This window comes from Ambystoma mexicanum, chromosome 10, assembly GCF_040938575.1.
Source record: "Ambystoma mexicanum isolate Mex_15411 chromosome 10, UKY_AmexF1_1, whole genome shotgun sequence".
NCBI classification, from domain to species: Eukaryota; Metazoa; Chordata; class Amphibia; order Caudata; family Ambystomatidae; genus Ambystoma; species Ambystoma mexicanum.
In genome coordinates this window covers 1,001,536,615-1,001,553,139 of record NC_090932.1, presented here as the reverse complement: position 1 = coordinate 1,001,553,139, position 16,525 = coordinate 1,001,536,615, and the positions used below count along the sequence as shown (strand labels likewise).

Below are 16,525 nucleotides of genomic sequence, written 5' to 3'. Positions count from 1 at the left end.
TGTACCGGTTGGCAGGGAGGAGGGGGGCGGGCAGCATCTAGCAAGTCGGGTTGCACAAGGGCCAACGTGACTGCCTAGGTGTTGAGGAGGAGACTCCTTGAAGAGGTGGGTCTTGAGTTATTTTCTGAATTGTAAGAGCGTGGGGGCGAGTCTGATGCTGATGGGGAACACGTTCCATAGTCTTGGAAAGTAGGCTGAGAACGCTTGTTTTCTAGCCCTTTCCTTTTTGCAGCAGTGGATTTCAAGTCTGCACGTGTCCTGGCTTCTGGTATGATATGATAGGATGAGTCATTTATAATGATCCAGTACACAAATGTTTTTAGGCACAACAAGACAAGGGAGGGAAGACAGAGGGAGGACAAAACAAACAACCTTACTAGGCCTTGTGTCATTCAGATTGTGCAAGTGCGATATGCAAATGTGCACGGAGGAGGGAGAGGGGAAGCGCTAGGGGTATGGAAGGGGGAAGTGCAATCAGGGCAGCAGTGCTCCGAGTAAGTGCAGTCAGGGCAGCGCAGCTCTGGGTAAGCACAATGAGGCAGAGGACTGTGGGGTTCCAGATACAGCCCCTAAGTGCACAGTAGGCCCTGAGGTAGTGCAGAGGCTACTGGTCAGGGGGAGACTGGTACCCGTGAGACTCTGAGGGTAGCCAGGCAACCAGTCAGTGCAGCATACAGGTTGGTCAGCAGGGGAGAGAGAGAGAGAAAGCAGAAGCGAAAGGGAAGGTCTTGAGCTGCTTCCAGAACTTTAGGTGGTCTGGCTCAAGTTTGAGAGCGGCAGTGAGGCCATTCCAGAGGGAGGCAACTACCAAGGAGAGATATCTACCCGCCACTCTCTGCCTGGAGAAGCATCTGAACCTCAAAGAGTTGAAGGTGGCTGAGTGAAGGGCTCAAGAAGGAAGGTGTTTAGGAAGAGAGAATTGGATGAAGTGCAGGTCCCGGCCCCAGAAAGCCTTGTGGATGATGCAGAGGGTGTTGAACTTGATCCTTGTCGCCACTGGGAGCCAGTGGAGAGATGTCAACGCTGGAGTGATATGGTCCCTGGTCTTGAGGCCAAGGACAAGTCTCTCAGTCCTGTTCTGAATTAGTTGTAGAGGACAGAGAGTAGAGTAAGGCTGATTGAGAAAGAGGCAGTTGCAGTAGTCCAGCCTAGAGAGAACCAGGGCTATGGAGACAGTGAGCTTCTGAGGGAAGTGAGGAAAGGAAGAATACCTCTGAGGAGATGCAGCTGGGAGTGGACTTTCTTGGCAAGGTCTGTGATGTTTGGCGAGAAGGAGAGAGTGGAGTCAAAGATGTCACCAATATTTTTAGCCTCACAGGAAGGTAGAGGAAGAGGGCCCAGGAGGGCAGCCAGAGAGAGAGAGAAAGCAGGAGCAGGGGGCCCAATGAGGAGGCTCTCATTCTTACTGGCATTAAGGCAGAAATTGTTGGAGGTGTGCCACTCCTGAATCGCAGATAGACAGTCAGGAATGAGTGAGAGAGGAGCGGAGGCTGAGGGTAGCCTGAATGAGAGCTGAGTGTCATCCGCATAAACTGAATGTTAGAGGAGAAGGTAAAGATATGGTGGGACAAAGGGGAAAAGTAGACATTGAGGAGCCAGGGTGAGAGGTTTGAGCCCTGGGGAACTCCACATGTGGAAAGAGAGGTGGTGGAGCGAATGGACCCAAGTTGGACCTGGGAGGGACAGTCCAGGAGGAAGGGGGACAACCAAGCCAAGGCCTGATCCATGATGCCCAGGTTCTCACAGAGACGATTATTCAGGATTGCATGATTGACAGTGTCAAAGAAGAGGAAAGATCAAGGAGGATGAAGACAGAAGGAATGCTAGAATCAATATTAATGATTAGATATTCACGGGCATTCATGGGAACAGTATCTGTGCCTCTTTCTGCTCTGAAGCCAGACTGATGCTCATGGAGGCAACCAACAGAATCAGTGTGCAGAGTAAGCTGGGAGATGTCCAGCTTTTCCAGGAGTTTTCCAAGGAAAGGAGTGATAGAGATTGGGTGGTGGTTTGCTGGAACAGGAAGCATCAGCAGAAGGATTTTTCAGGAGGGGGTGTACAAGAGAGTGCTTGTGGGGAGAGGGGAAAGTTCCAGTGGCAAAGAGTGATTGCAGAAATTGTCCAAGGCTGGAGCGATGATGTCAATATGGTCATGGAGAAGAAGAGGAGAGGGGACATTATGTCCTGAGTTTTAGTGATGAAGTGAGAAGCCAGAGCGTACAGAGGGCCTAGGAGGGCACAGGAGAGGTGTAGACTGCAGAAGGATTGGCCAGCTCCTTGCAGATTTTAAAGAGTTTGTATGTGTTATTAGAGGCTGCACAGATGTGGGCTTGGATGTGGGATCTCTTCTTGATCATGACACAGCATCTGTATTGCCTTTGGAGCAGGCGGCAGGCCAGTTTGTCAGAGGATGGGTCTGATGCCCTCCACTTCGTCTCAGCCACTGTACACTTGCGTTTCAGGGTGGTGAGATTGTGGTCATACAAAGAGTTGCACTTGAAGGTAGGCGTCAGACAGATTCTCATGACAGGGGCAAGGACATCCAGAGTGTTGGAGATAGAAAGATGCAGATTCCAGAGGGCTGTGTCAGGGTGTCAGTCAGCTGCAGGCATGGGAGGATCAGAGAAAGTAGCGGCAAAGGCCTCCACTGACACATACTTCAGTGGCAGAATGACCGAGAAGGGAGGTGGCAGTGCTGGGTTGGCTTCACCTGAGGGACAAAGAACTTCTGGAGAGAGGAGAACAGAAAGTGGTCTGTCCAAGATAGAGGAGTGGAGAAAGGGTTAGAGATGCGGATGACTGAGGAGATGAGAACATTCAGGGTGTGTCCAGCAGAGTTTGTCGGACCAGAGGGTAGAATGGAACGAGAGAGCATGTTGCAGAGGTTGTAGAAGAGCCCTGAGGAGGGATTAGAAGCATCCAGATGCATGTTGAGATCTCCGAGGAGGAGAAGTTGAGAGGTAGAGGCAAGGAGAGAAGAGGAGAGGTCGGCCCACTTTGAGAGGAAGAGGAAGACCTGGCCAGGTGGCCTGTAGATGGTGACCACACTCAGAGAGAGACCAGCAGAGAGAGAGGCTGCAGACCAGGCATTCAAAGGAGGAGTAGGCCTGTGCAGGAATGACATAAGCAGGGACCCACTCCAGAAAAATCAGATCTACTCCACCTCTGGGACAGTTGGTTCTGGGTTTAGAGAGGATCTTGTAGCCATCAGGTAGGAGAGTGTCAAAACTGGTGACAGAGCCGGCTGTGAACCATGTCTTGGTGAGGGCAGGGACATCAGGTCAAGATCAGCATTAGGACTGCAACATCTTTTATCCAAACTTAGTGAATATGCCAAGTTAAATGGCCTAATAATCAACCCACTAAAATCTAAGGTCCTGATTTTCAAACATCCAAGAAAAAAGGTAACATCAAGGATCTGGATGTTGGACAACGAGGAAATTCCCCGAGTAGATGAGCTCACATACCTGGGATACGAAGTCTCTGCCCATCCAACTGCAGACAAGGTGAACTCATCTATTCTCAACAAGACCTCGAACATTATTGCACAAATGAAAAACTTAAACGGAAAATTTTGTAAATTTTCATTGTCACCACTCAAGAAATTCTACGTAGGCAAAGCAGTTCCTGTCCTCCTCTATGGATTGGAGGCAAAACCTCTGCTGTGGAACTACGATTGGAACAAAATCGAGGGCCTCATTTGGAAATCGTCCACTTCGCTACCAATATGCACATCGTCAGTCAGTCTGAGGTTCGAACTAGGCTTGACCTCATTGAGCTGCCGTGCAGAGTGGAAACTCCTGTCACTCTATCGTAATATAATCACAGCTAGCAAGGCCACTCTTTATTTCAATATAAACCAACACCTAAAGAAAGCAAAATCAAACCAACTATCAAGCCTAGAAGAGAAGATTGGACAGATCCTGCATAAGCTTGATTTACCAACAGAACTCCTTCTACAAAACCCCTTGAAAGTAAAAAAAAAAACTAAAAATGGCTGACTGGATCGAAACAATCACAGGAGTCAGAAACCTAAAAACACTAAACTCCTTCTTGATAGTAGACAGGAAACTTGGAACTATGCCACGTTACCTGGAAAAATTCCCAGATCGTGAGATAAGGAACAGCTTTCTCAGACTGCGAGTGAATCTAGCCTACACAGGAGAAATACTGGCTCAAAGAAACCAGGGAGAAAAGGCAACGAAATTTTGCGAAATCTGTAAAACTTCGAACCTCCAAACTTTGAAACATCTACTGCTGGAATGCGAAGGCACATGGGTCACAAGAGTGTCTTTACTGAGGAGATTTGTAAGCAGAGAAGAGAGTCTAAATCAGGATGCATTCTGGAACAGACTGATCTCCGGCCAGGAAATCATGCTCACCGCAGCGATAGTAAAAGTCTCAGAGAAACTCACTATACTAACAAAGTATCAAAAGATGACATGGCCTACTGAGCTTCCTGATTGACATTCTTTAGCCTCCCCAGTTATTCTAGTTATTCCCTGGTTTCCGAGATCCTATTGTAATTTTATTTAAGGAAATGTTCTATTCTTTTGTAAAGGTTTTTCTTTTAAAACCAAAAAACAAATAAATAAATAAAAAAAAAGTTCTTCAAGGAGGTGGTAGATGTCACAGGAGTGTTTGACAGCAGAGCGAGAGTTGAGAGTAGCGACATGGAGCAGGTTGCCACATTTGAAAGACTTTTGTGGAGGGGTCGAGGCATGCCCTGCAGAGGTGGAAGAGGGTCCCGAGAGTGGTCAGTGGAGGTTGAAGTAGATGGCAAAGCAGCCATAGAGGATGAGAAGGGTGCCAGAGAGGTGGCGGAAGAAGGAGGTGGTGGAGGAGCCAGAGAGGAGCTGGTAGGAGTAGCACGAGAAGGAATGAAGTTGTGTCTCCCCTTCCCTTAATAATATTTTCACGGTCCCCTTCTTTGCTCTTCTGGAACAGAATGGTGTGGCCTTTACGAACTACGCAGATGACACACAATGTGTCATCCCTCTGACTGGTTCACATGAAGATGCCAAAATCCTTCTTACTAGAGTATCCAGTCTTATCCAAAATGGAATGCTGCAGAATGGTCTTGCACTGACTAAAGATAAGACTGAACTCATGGTGTTGGCACTCGAAACATGATTAAAAAATTAGGATTTTCCTATGATTGTTTTTTTTTCCAGAAAGTAAAATTGCTACAAAAAAGAAAGTTAAGATGCTAGGCACTATTCTTGATCAGCACTTGAATATGATGGCACATGTTACCAGCTTGGTTTCATCCTCTGCTTATTATATTAAATTGCTAGTCCATTTCTGCCCATATATTTCTCAGACTAATGCAGAAACTATTGCCAGGGCCATAGTAGGATCAAAAATGTATTATTGTTGTAGTCTCTTGTATGGCATTGCAAAGTCGGAATGTAACCGCCTACAGGTGATCCAAAACAGTGCAGTTAGAGTAGTAACAGATCTTGCCTGGAGAGATTACGTCTCTAAGGCGAGACGGAGTCTGCACTGGCTCCCTGTGGAATCTAGATTACTGTATTGTTTATTGCTGAGCACACATAAATGTTGTGTTGGAATGATGCCGTCTAACATACAGGAACTTCCCAACGAGAAATCTAGCACACGATTCCTCAGATCGAATAACCCAAACCAATTGAAGTGCACTAGATGTAACACTAAAGCCATGAGAGGAGCTTTTGTGAATGTGGCACCAAGGGCTTGTTATGCCCTTCCGCTGTACCTGAGAGAACTAGAGTCTACTGATGTTTTTAGAAATAAATGTAAAACTCTGCTATTCTTCTAAATATTTATTAATCAGATCTGCTTACACAAGGTTTCTTTTTATGTTCAATACTCTGCCTGTTTGTTAGTACATGTTTATTCATGTGCGCCCTTAAGCCTACGGGACACTGGCTGCACGTTATAAATTAATTAAAGTAAAGTAAAAGATAAGATGCGAGAGACACCTCTCAAAAAGGAGGAGATTGGTCTGAGGGCCTTGGACCAAGATTGTGCCATTCAGATAGACATTAATGATGGTCTTGAAGGAGTGCAAGGAGGCCAGGAGAACCTCCCACTGCGTGCCACCCTTAATGTGAGAGGAGGAAAAAGGAGAGAGAATAGAGACAATATGAGGAGACCATAGATCTTGAAAGGGAACGACTAAGAGGATGTTGGTAACAGTCTGTCTGGAGGAAGCACTGATGTAGGTATCAGCAATAGGGAGGCCGGGGTTGGAGACCAGGATGTCCCACTTGAACTTCTTCCTTCCTGACTTAGTGAGAGGGATAGGATAGGAGATAGAGTAGCAGGAGAGATGGAAAGCACAATAGAGGGTGCAGGGAGGAGGTAGGTGGAGGTGAAGCGAAAGAGAGAGTATGCAGAATGTGCGGAGGAGGGGGTCATGATCGCACAGTAGGGCACACACAGAAGGGGCAGACATATACAACTCAACAGTACACAGGGTGACCCCAGCGGAGTGCGTTCCTCGAGAGTGGGAGAGGGCCTAAGGGACACAGATCATAGTACAACAGTAAGCATGATTTGGGGGGGCAGGGATAGAGAGTGGGAGAGAGCCTACATGACAAAGATCAAAGTACAGGAACAGGGGCACCGTGTGGTTTCTTTTCTTTTTTGGTGCCTTCAGGGACAAAGTATAAACCCAAGCATGGGAATATTTTACCTTTACTATTTTGACAGATGTATTAAGAGTTGGGTGACAGTAGAAGTGTTATAAGAAAGGATGGTCATTGTAAAGCAGTTCCTGGTATTTTAGAAAATTAAGGGTGGATAGTCCATGAACATTTAGATTACCTAACTTGCAAGTTAGAAATAAGATGCAGTTTGAGTTTATCTCTGGAGAGTAGTGAATCCCTTAAAGAAGACCTTTATGTGTATGTCGAAACACGTGTCGGGGCATTACCAGTAAATGAAGAATATTCATAAATATATTGTTGAGTTGTATTTTTATAATAACAATCCAATTCATAATGATGAATTTATCTACAACATTTGAGGGTGTAGCGCATTAGGTCCCTTGGTTCTTTTTCTGTATTTTGAGTATTTTGACCCAGGCTAGTTTCATTTCCAGGTGAACATTGCTAGCTGATCACCCAAGTTCTTGACAGTCTTCTTTTTGAATTATATTATGCAGGTATATTTGAGGTACAGGGCTCTATGAGGAAATAGCTCAGTGTCCCTTCTTCACAGTACAGCAGTTACCACAGTTGGAGGTTAGGGGGGGGCTAGCGAGTGGGAGAGAACCTAAAGGACACAGAATACAGTACAACAGAAACCACAGTTAGGAGCGGGGGGGCTAAAGAGTGGGAGAGAGCCTAAATGACACAGATCACAGTACAACATAAACCACAGTTGGGGGGGGCTAGGGAGTGGGAGAGAGCCTAAAGGACACAGATCACAGATCACAGTACCACTTCTATGGGGAGGGCCTAGAGAGCGGGAAAGCACCTAAACGGCACAGTTCACATTAAAACAGTAACCAGAGTCTGGGGGGGCCTGGAAAGTGGTAGAGAGCCTAAAGGGCACAGTTCACAGTACAATAACCAAAAATGAGGGGACCTAGAGAAAAGACAGAGAACACAAGGTATGGCTAACCCCTGGAAGGGGAGAGCCTGATGGTGTGCCTTCCGCAAGAGATGCTGAGTTTCTCCGCGAGGTAGCTGGGTGACTTGAGGGCGACTGCCTTATAGATGATGCAGCAGCAAGACTTGAAGGTGATTTGTCCGTGCAGTGGGAGCCAGTGAAGGTCGATGAGGGCCAGGGTGAATTGGTTGTATCTGCATAGACCCTTGATGAGGCATGCAGCCAAGTGTATGTCACTTCTCAGTGGCACAAGGGAGATTGACAGGAAGTCTTCAAGGAGTTCATTGCCCCCATCCAGGTAGGCTCAGACCCGTGTTTGAACGGTGGATCTAAATCTGTCTGGAGGGAGGAAGAGCTTGACTTTCCGCAGGCGGGAGAGCTGATATCAAGCTGTCTGAGTTGTCTTAGCTATGTGTGTCTTGAAGGAGAGGTATTTGTCGCTGTGGAACCCGAGGGAATTGGAGCAAGAGGTGAGCTTAGGTGTGAATCTCTCAGAGTTCATGGTTGATAGCCAGGTCTGTATGTCTGGGTGTTCAGTGTTCTTGGTGAGAAGTAGGAATTTGATCTTGGAGGGGTTGAGCTTCAAGTATGCACTGGACAACCAAGACTGGATCAGCAAGAGGCAGGTTTGAAGCCTATGGATATTCTTGATGGAATCGATCTTGAGGTATAGTTGTGTGTGATTGCTGTACTGGTGGATGTGGATGTTTTTTGTGGCTGGGAGGGCTCTGTGTATAGGCTGAAGATCACTGGGGAGAGGATGGAACCCTGCGGAACTCCACAGGTGACGGGTAGCATTGGCAATCTAGAGGAGTCCATCTGAACAAACTTCTGGCGGTTGTTGAGGTAGGACTTGAACCATCGTAGGGCATGGTTGCTGATCCCCAATGTGCTGATGCAGGGTGTCCGTAAGCGCCTGATGGTCTACCGTGTCGAAAGTGGCCGAGAGGTTGAGTGGAACCAAGAGGCGGGGTGACCATCGTCAAGGATGTTGAAGGCTACATCGACAACCTGTATGTTTGCTGTCGCCATGCTGCATGTGGGTCTGAACCCGGATTGGTGGGTTTGGAGGAGATTGTTGGTGTTGATGCGTTGCTGCATTTGTGCGGTTACTGCTTTCTCGATGATCTTACCTAGGAAGCAAAGATGGGCGATGGGGCCATAGTTACCTGGGTTGTCGGGATCCAGAGTGGGTTTCTTTAGTAGAGGGACGTTTTGTCCTGTATTTAGGGTTGATGGAAAGGTGGCTTCAGTGAGGGAGCTGTTGATGATCTCCAGGTAGGGAAGGATAGCCTCTCTGGGCAGGGCCTTAAGAAAGGATGCTTGGAGGATGTTGTCTGTACACAATGTGGCTTTCAGGTTGACTCTGGTATCTACCAGGTTCTCTGTTGAGAGTGTTTCGAATGTTGTTCAGGGTGTGGAGATTTCACGAGGAGGCACGTGACTTGGGTCTGTGGATGCAGAGCTGGTGTCCATGTGCTGGCTAATCTTGCAGATTTCGTCGATGAAGGTGTTGATGGTGCTGGATTTTTGATGGAGTGGAGTATGGCAGGTTCAGGTAGCGGGTTGACACAGTGCTTGACCGATTTGAAGAGAGCTCTCCATTTGATGTCAGATTCTGCTCTGGTGTTATGATAATAGGAAGCCTTGGCTGTGTTGATTTGTTGTCGGCGGGTTGCTCAGAGTTCCTTGAGGAGGGCCATGTCAGATGCAGTCTTGGAGCAGTGTCAGGTTTTCTCTTGTTTCCTGATGACTCTTTTGCTGAGGTTGAGTTCTTGCATGTACCAGGGTGCTGATGGTTTCGGGTTGCAGGTGCATTGTTTTAGAGGTGCGTGTTGGTCGATGGAGGCAGAGAGGGTGGCGTTGAATGCTTCCAGTGGAGAGTCGCAGTTTGGTTGGGGGTGTTCAGTTCATGTTAGGTGGAGGTTGGCAAGGTCTTCTGTCAGGGCTACCACCAGGAAGTTCTCGAAGGACCTCAAGGTTTATCTGCTGGGTTTCTGCTGGGAGTTCTTGATTGGGGTGGTGTGAAGGATGTTGAAAGTCATGGCAGGCAGACCAGACAAGCGGGGGAAGAGAGCTGTAGTGGAGGGAAGACTGCGTAGTGATGATTAGGTTGAGAATGTTACCTTTCTCATGTGTTGGGTCTTTTGTATGCTGTGCGAAGCTGAGAGTGTCAAGAAGGCCAAAGAGAGCTTCCTGTTGTTGGCATGCGTGAGGGACATGGTGGTGACTGGGTCGGGGACAATCTCTGATGAAGGCAGTGTAGGGTTTGGATGATCTGTAGATAAGATGGAAGGTGACTGTGTCCACCAGGGATGGCGGCAAGTGGCAGGAGAGGATCTCAAAGGAGCCATGGTTGTTGACATCAAATCTGGTGAAGGGCCACAGGGTCTTGTGGATGACTGCAAGGCCTCCGCCTGTCTTCTTCAGTCGGTCTCTGTGTTGGATGCTGTAGCCGTCGGGGGCAAGGACGTCTATGATGTGGGTGGAGGTGGATGTCAGCAAGGTCCTGGTGATGAACATGGCATCAAGGTTGTGTGTAGTGATGAGGTTGCAATGTCTGCTGCCTGGGTGATAGCTGAGCGGACGTTGGCAAGAATCAATTTCCATGTTGTAGATGGTGAGGGGGGGCTGATGTGGGTGAGGTTGCTGGATTGTGGAGTCCATGTCTTAGAGAAGTGACAATGTCATTGACATTGACATTGCCAGGTGATGGTGGGGAGGGCCATTGGGGACAGAGGAAAAAAAATAACATGTTTGTGTGTGCTTATCTGTTGTAAGAGCAGGGGTTTGGGCTCTGGGTACTCACTGTCCTGATAGGTCCAAACAGGAATTACCCTTTTCTACATCTGCTCTTCACTTCGGATGCCCAGACGTGAGACGTCCTTGATCTAAGAGATAAGAGCAGATGGGAAGAGGGAGGGCTAAGAAGTTGGGTGGGACTTAGGCCAGCACCTAGATCCACTTACACCTGCTCACCAACTGCAAAGGAAAAGAGGCTGGAGTGCTGCTTAAATAGGGAAAAGGGTCTGCAAAACAGGAATGCACCAACAGTTTAAAGTGATTGACAGGTAGGTGGGGCTTACGCCACGTGACCTAGATCCACTTGCACCTGCTCACCAACTGCAGGGCAACAATGCCCGAAATGCAAGCCCAACATGCTAGTGTGGCCCAGTTTTTGGGGGATAAGTAGGCTACTGTAATACTACTTCACTGGACAGCTAGTTTTTTTGGCCATTGTTACTAAACACTTTCTTTAAAAGTTATCACCACATTTCACCAAATACTCATCCTTGGATGTACTCAAACAGGCTGTCACAACAACAGCCATTTGTGATTCTGGTCCACTTTTCCATTGGTGCCGGAGACCATTTTTATTTATTTATTTATTTGCATTTGTATAGCACACTTACAGCCCGGAGGTGCTGTTACATGAATTTGTAAGTAAACTATTGCATGGCCCGATGCGACTTTGGCAGGAGGGCTGGGTGGCAAAGGGGCGGCTGGACTCAGGTAGGTCCTTTTGCCTGGGGTCTTTACCTGTATGTATGTATGGTATGTATACAGTGCAAGCCTAGCTATGAAGCAGCGGGATACTCTACACAACGAAATACTAGGTTTACAAGAGAAACAGCATTGCAATCTCTTAGGATGACAGCAAGCTTGCTTGGGATTAGGCAAGTCACTGGTGCTCCGAGAGGAACTCACTGGACCTGTAAACTCATATTAAAGTGCCCAGAAAGAAGTTGGGTGTCAGCATCCTTACGGCTGAGAGGCCAGCATAATTTTCCATTTTTGCTCGAACCCTCACCCGAGAGGCCTTCTAGGTGTCCAGTTAAAGGATCGATTACAAAAGGTTCGAATGCAAAAGGTGAGAGTCAATAGGATCTCAAACCAAAGGTTCGAATTTATTTTTTTAATTATATATTTTTTTAGGTTTCCGTGTAGATAAAAAAAAGTGGTTTTTACCACAAAAACAGGGGTTGGAGGGGACCTGCCCAAAAAATAAAAACATTACAAAAAAACATTTTCGAACCTTTTGTTTTCGGTCCTTTTGATTCGAACCTATTGTAATTCGAACCTTTTGATTTGAACCTTTGACCTATTACCGGCCCTCTATCACTTTACGTTACAAGTCAATTTCTGAGATGAGGTGTCCAGCATACTTTCCATTCCAGCTTCAATTCCCTGCCGATATGTCCTACCTCACTTTACATCATTTTGACTCAAAGGCGAGGGGCCCTGCCTCATATTCCACCATTTCACCTTCAGTGTCAGAGACCCTGCCTCACTTTCCATCATTCTACCTTAAGAGGCCCTGCCTCACGTTCCATCATTCTACCTTAAGAGGCCCTGCCACACTTACTATCACATGCCTGAGCTAGAATGAAAAGTAAAGCAGCACCTTTCATCAGGGAAGGGGGCTGCTCTACCTCAGCGTTGAGAGGCCTTCTGTCAGTGTACAGACCTCCTCCCCAACCCCCCACCCCCAGCAACACTTAACATTCATGTTTCAACTCTCGGGGGAGAGGCCCCCGCCTCACTTTCCATCCTTCTACAGCACAGCTGGGAGAGACTATGCCTCACTTTCACCGCGCAGCTGATACTGAAGGCCCTGCATGACAAAGAGGCAATCCATCAGTGTCGGCTGCCGTCCCCTGTCCACTCAGGGCCTCCCGATAAATATCCTACACTGTGTACACTGCCCCAAGCAGCAGTTCTCTAGGGCAGAGCTCCGGGCATCGCTGGCTAACAACATGCATCGCTGGCATGAGACCTCTTTGACTAGCCTTAGACGAGTGCTTTCCATGTTGTCATTCAGTTGTCTGACCCCTTAAAAAGCATATACATCGAACAAACAGTTTGTTCCCAATATCTATGCTGGAAAAACAGAATGTCCCATTGCAGCGATGGCTCAGTTGGTTAAACGCATGTGTAGAGATGTGCCTGTGTGTGACAGGCAGGTAATAGGCACAAGCAGCGATGACGCGTCGCACCAGGAAACAATTCACGGTGTGGTGTGACCTACAGCAGATGGCGAGGGCCGAGCTGTAGTAGCGCTACTGTTAAGTGGCTAATATTGTTCCCTGGTTCTTACCTATGGCGGAGCTGAGCGCCACCCTCCTCGCCTCCGCTCAGTTGCTGCGCGGTACATCTTTTGAGAGATATCCGGGTCTCTTCGATGATAAGGATACAGGGTGGTGGCTGAGTCCCCGCAGTGACCAGACAATTGTGGGCGTGGGGACCTCTCGCGTTGTCTCGCCCCCTGCAAAGCTCTCTGGATAGACCCCTGCGCGCTCGTTGGACATTGAGCTGGTGTGGGAGACATGCGGGGGGTGGGGGGTGGGGGTGCTTCTCGAGGGGGATACGCTCAGAAGGTTCCGGGAAGGGAGTGGACGTCCTTTAAGTTTCCCCCAGGTTGTTATGGAAACGCCTGAGGTGGCCTTAGACGCAGGCCCTCATAAACACATCCGAGGTGGTGGTGGCTGAGGCTGATTTCAGCGGCTTTATGGCGCCAGCCAAGCAAACGAGAGCGGAAGAAAGCGCCGCACAGGAATGCGGGGAGAGAAGGGAGCGCTTGGGGGGCACCTGGCCACATACATCCCCATGCATACATTCTGCCTTCAGCACACCACTGCACAGGGATAGAGGCACCATGGACCTGCTTTACACAGAACAGGACACGTTTCGGTTTTTTAACGTTTGTTTCGCGCACAGAGGCAGGGCTTGCCGACAACACTACCAGAAAACTCAGAACAGACTCATTAATCAGAAAACGGTTCACGCTGCGGACGGAAGGGGACATCTATTGCATGACGCCACAACATGTTTCAGTGGCCAGACGTCCCCAAACAAAAGGACATTCTAGAATGTGCACTTCTGGTGGCACGGGATTGGCGGAAGAAAAGTGATTTTTCTGTTGAAGGTCCATTTTGAAGACAGGTGCACGAATTAATATCAGGGGAACAGATGCACGCATTTGGTGTTGCACACAGTGGCGGGTGAATGGACGGTCCTGAGAAATGTCGCCATGGTCTTTACTTGGGAGTGTAGCACAGAGGGATCTTCCTGGATCCCTCTGGCAGAGATCCAGGAAGTTCTATTTTGACAGTCCTTCTTCTACCGTCACCTTATCACCAAGTGAGACACACATCTTCCGTCCCCCCATTCCGGGGTTATGCTGTTAATTTATTGGGTTTTGTATATCGCCACTGGCCCACTGCCATTTGCGTGATGGCCTTGTGGCACTTTGGGACCTGCAGGAACACGGGTTGGGCTGGCAACAAACGAGAAAGCTGTTCTGATGCACAGACATCTCACACACATGTGTTGAGCCTTTTATGAAGCAATCCAATGATAGATAATTCTGTGTGCAGTTTCTGTGCCGCAATGGAACGAGGAGACCAGAGTGTCTGTTTTTGTTGTTGTTTTGTGTGAGATAACAGAGAAACATAAAAAAAGTTCAAAACAAATGGTTGAGATCCATAAAGAAAAAAAAACACAGGGCACAAAAAGGATTAAAATGGAGTATACCTTCTCCTTACAAGCGCAGTGAACATGAGCTACTGTAGTGGTAAAACACGTGACAGTGATTCAGAGAGGAAAAAACAGAAAGCTTTTATTAAGATGATGAGAAATTATTATTGAGAGAAAATACAGTGATCTGTTATCAAGATGATGATAAATTTGCTCTCTTCACAAGCTGGTTGACTTGTGGATTATAGAATACGGTAATCACGAGTTGGGCGGTTAGGCAGAATTATATGCAGTTCCCTTTGGGAACACTACACACAATTAAGACTACACGTGACAGTACAATTTCACCTTTTGTACAAGCCTGTACTTCACAGTTATAGTGGTAGCAGTAGCGGAGCAGCCAGACCTATCTCAAGAGTAAGTGAGCAGTACAAGATAGTTACACAAAGGACAGCAATTACTATGATTCCGGCAAACACTGACTCAAGGTTTCAAAGTAAAAGAATATATATTTATTTACTTAGCAGTTGTATAACAGTTCACCTTTCTAAGCAAGTTAAAAATCACAATCATAAATACACCACACCACTTCCCTTAAATTCTAGACAAGTTAGGCTCACAAAATGAAGTGGGAGCAAAATGGCACTCCAGCAATTTAAAAGAGAGGGAAAGACAAAGTTATCAGCAGTTAAGTGTTAGGGAGAATTCTCTGTTTAGGCTGAATTTCCTAACCTAGTGAGTCCACCAGCAGCTTTGCTGGATTTCTGGAGTTTGTTTTTTTCATCCTGCCAAGAGTGAGACTCTTTTCCTCCCACTCTTGGACATGAATGTGGTTGTTTTCTTTGAATGTCAATGTGTTCTATGGGCTATGGGGTCTTTTACTCCATAGGGCCTCATGTGTTTTGTTATGTGTGTTACACCGCACCCTCCGTGCCGTAACACTGGGGTGTCCTAAAGGATCCCCACCGTAGACTCCATACCCTGGGACTGACTACTGTCTCCCAGGGCATGTAAAGTCACCATTGGCTTTACTAGACCTAAATTTACTAACAGAACTAGTACAAACCATCCTATTGTGGACATACTGATAGGGGTAATTTGTTTACCCCTGGGTCTGTTGTTCGAGGGGGCACTGTCCCGTCCCCCCTCGTCGAGTTTTGGCTGGTGGCAGTGGATACTACTTTTTATATTCGACCGCGAATATATTCCTATGGGATTCTTCCCATTGTTGGAGGCTAATACTTTTTCACATTAGTCTCTAACATACCGCCGGTTTATTTGTCTTAAATAAATCCACCGGTTGGTATTTTCTGCCAGAACTCAGTTTTTAAAATGGCGTATGTGTTCGCCTCTGTAACTCCGAACCAAAGGTTGAGCCCTTTGTTCCACTTTTGGCGGGCTTCTGCACAGAAGCCTTCCAGAGTGGTGTCATTCTGTCGGGGTACCACAGGGGGTGTAGGAGGGGGTTTAGGCACCCTGGACTGAGTTGCCTTGCCAACTCAAGTCGCACTCTTGTGTGATTGGCCCGAGTGGTGAGCCGCCCCGCTCACCACTTAGCATGTTTGATTGACAGCTAGGCTGAATGAATGGGGGTTTTCTGCATAAAAGCAGGGCTTTTGGGACTGGAACTTCAGAAGTCGCCACAGGACCTAAGAATCCGACGAGGGTAAAGCTGAGCCGACCTGCAACGACGACGCCTCCGGTGGAGCCCTGCTGAACCGACTCACCACTTCCCAACGACAGAGGAGATCTCCCTGCTGGAGAGTCTTCTTCCCTTGACTGGTGGGAACAACCGGTCCCTTGCTTTTTCTTCGCTTCCAGGACATCTAGTGGTCGAATTGCCCGTGCTGAGCACCCCGGCAACCGGATAGCCACTAACCACTGTACCGCAACCAAAAAGTGGTGCCTTGTGATGGAGCACTCTGCGGCTGGTCTCTTCCCTGGTGGTGCAACGATCTTCAACTTTTCCTCGACAACGAGATCCTCTCATCTTCTGGCAAAGCTCGACTTGCATCCATCACCAGGAACAACTGCCCCCGCCGGAGCTTTCTCTTCACTTTTAAGGTACCGTGTCCGCCTGGCTTCCCTTGAAACGGTTAGCATGAGGTGTCTTAAATCCTTACCTTTCCACTGGGTCGCCTCCAGACCTTCTTAACTTTTGTTCTAAAACTGGTCCAACCTTTCTATGACATTTTGCTACAAAGACTTGAAGTGCATTTCCACTGTGGTACTTTTGGGAAATATCGCCTTGCCTCTCTCCGAGTGGGCCTGGCCTCTGAACTTTGTGATCTACAGTAGACCCTGCGTTGTTTGCCTTGCATTGGCTTCGTAAAAGTGTTGGTACTGAGTTGGTTTCATACCCTGTCTTTTTCTCTTCCTTTTCTAACGAATACTAGAGTGCCATCTAGGTTAAAGCATTCACCTCTGTCTGCAAATAAGTGGTGCC

The 16,525-nt window shown here is 47.6% G+C and overlaps 1 protein-coding gene across 1 annotated transcript in view; it reads right to left on the bottom strand.

Annotated features, from left to right (window-relative positions):
* LOC138491920 (E3 ubiquitin-protein ligase RNF135-like) overlaps nucleotides 1–12,950 on the bottom strand; it is a 114,439-nt gene extending 101,489 nt beyond the window's left edge. The window contains exon 1 of the mRNA XM_069618784.1: nucleotides 12,701–12,950. The gene's annotated coding sequence lies outside the window, so the exon portion shown is untranslated. The remainder of the gene's footprint in view (nucleotides 1–12,700) is intronic.
* Between the last annotated feature and the right edge of the window lie 3,575 nt (nucleotides 12,951–16,525).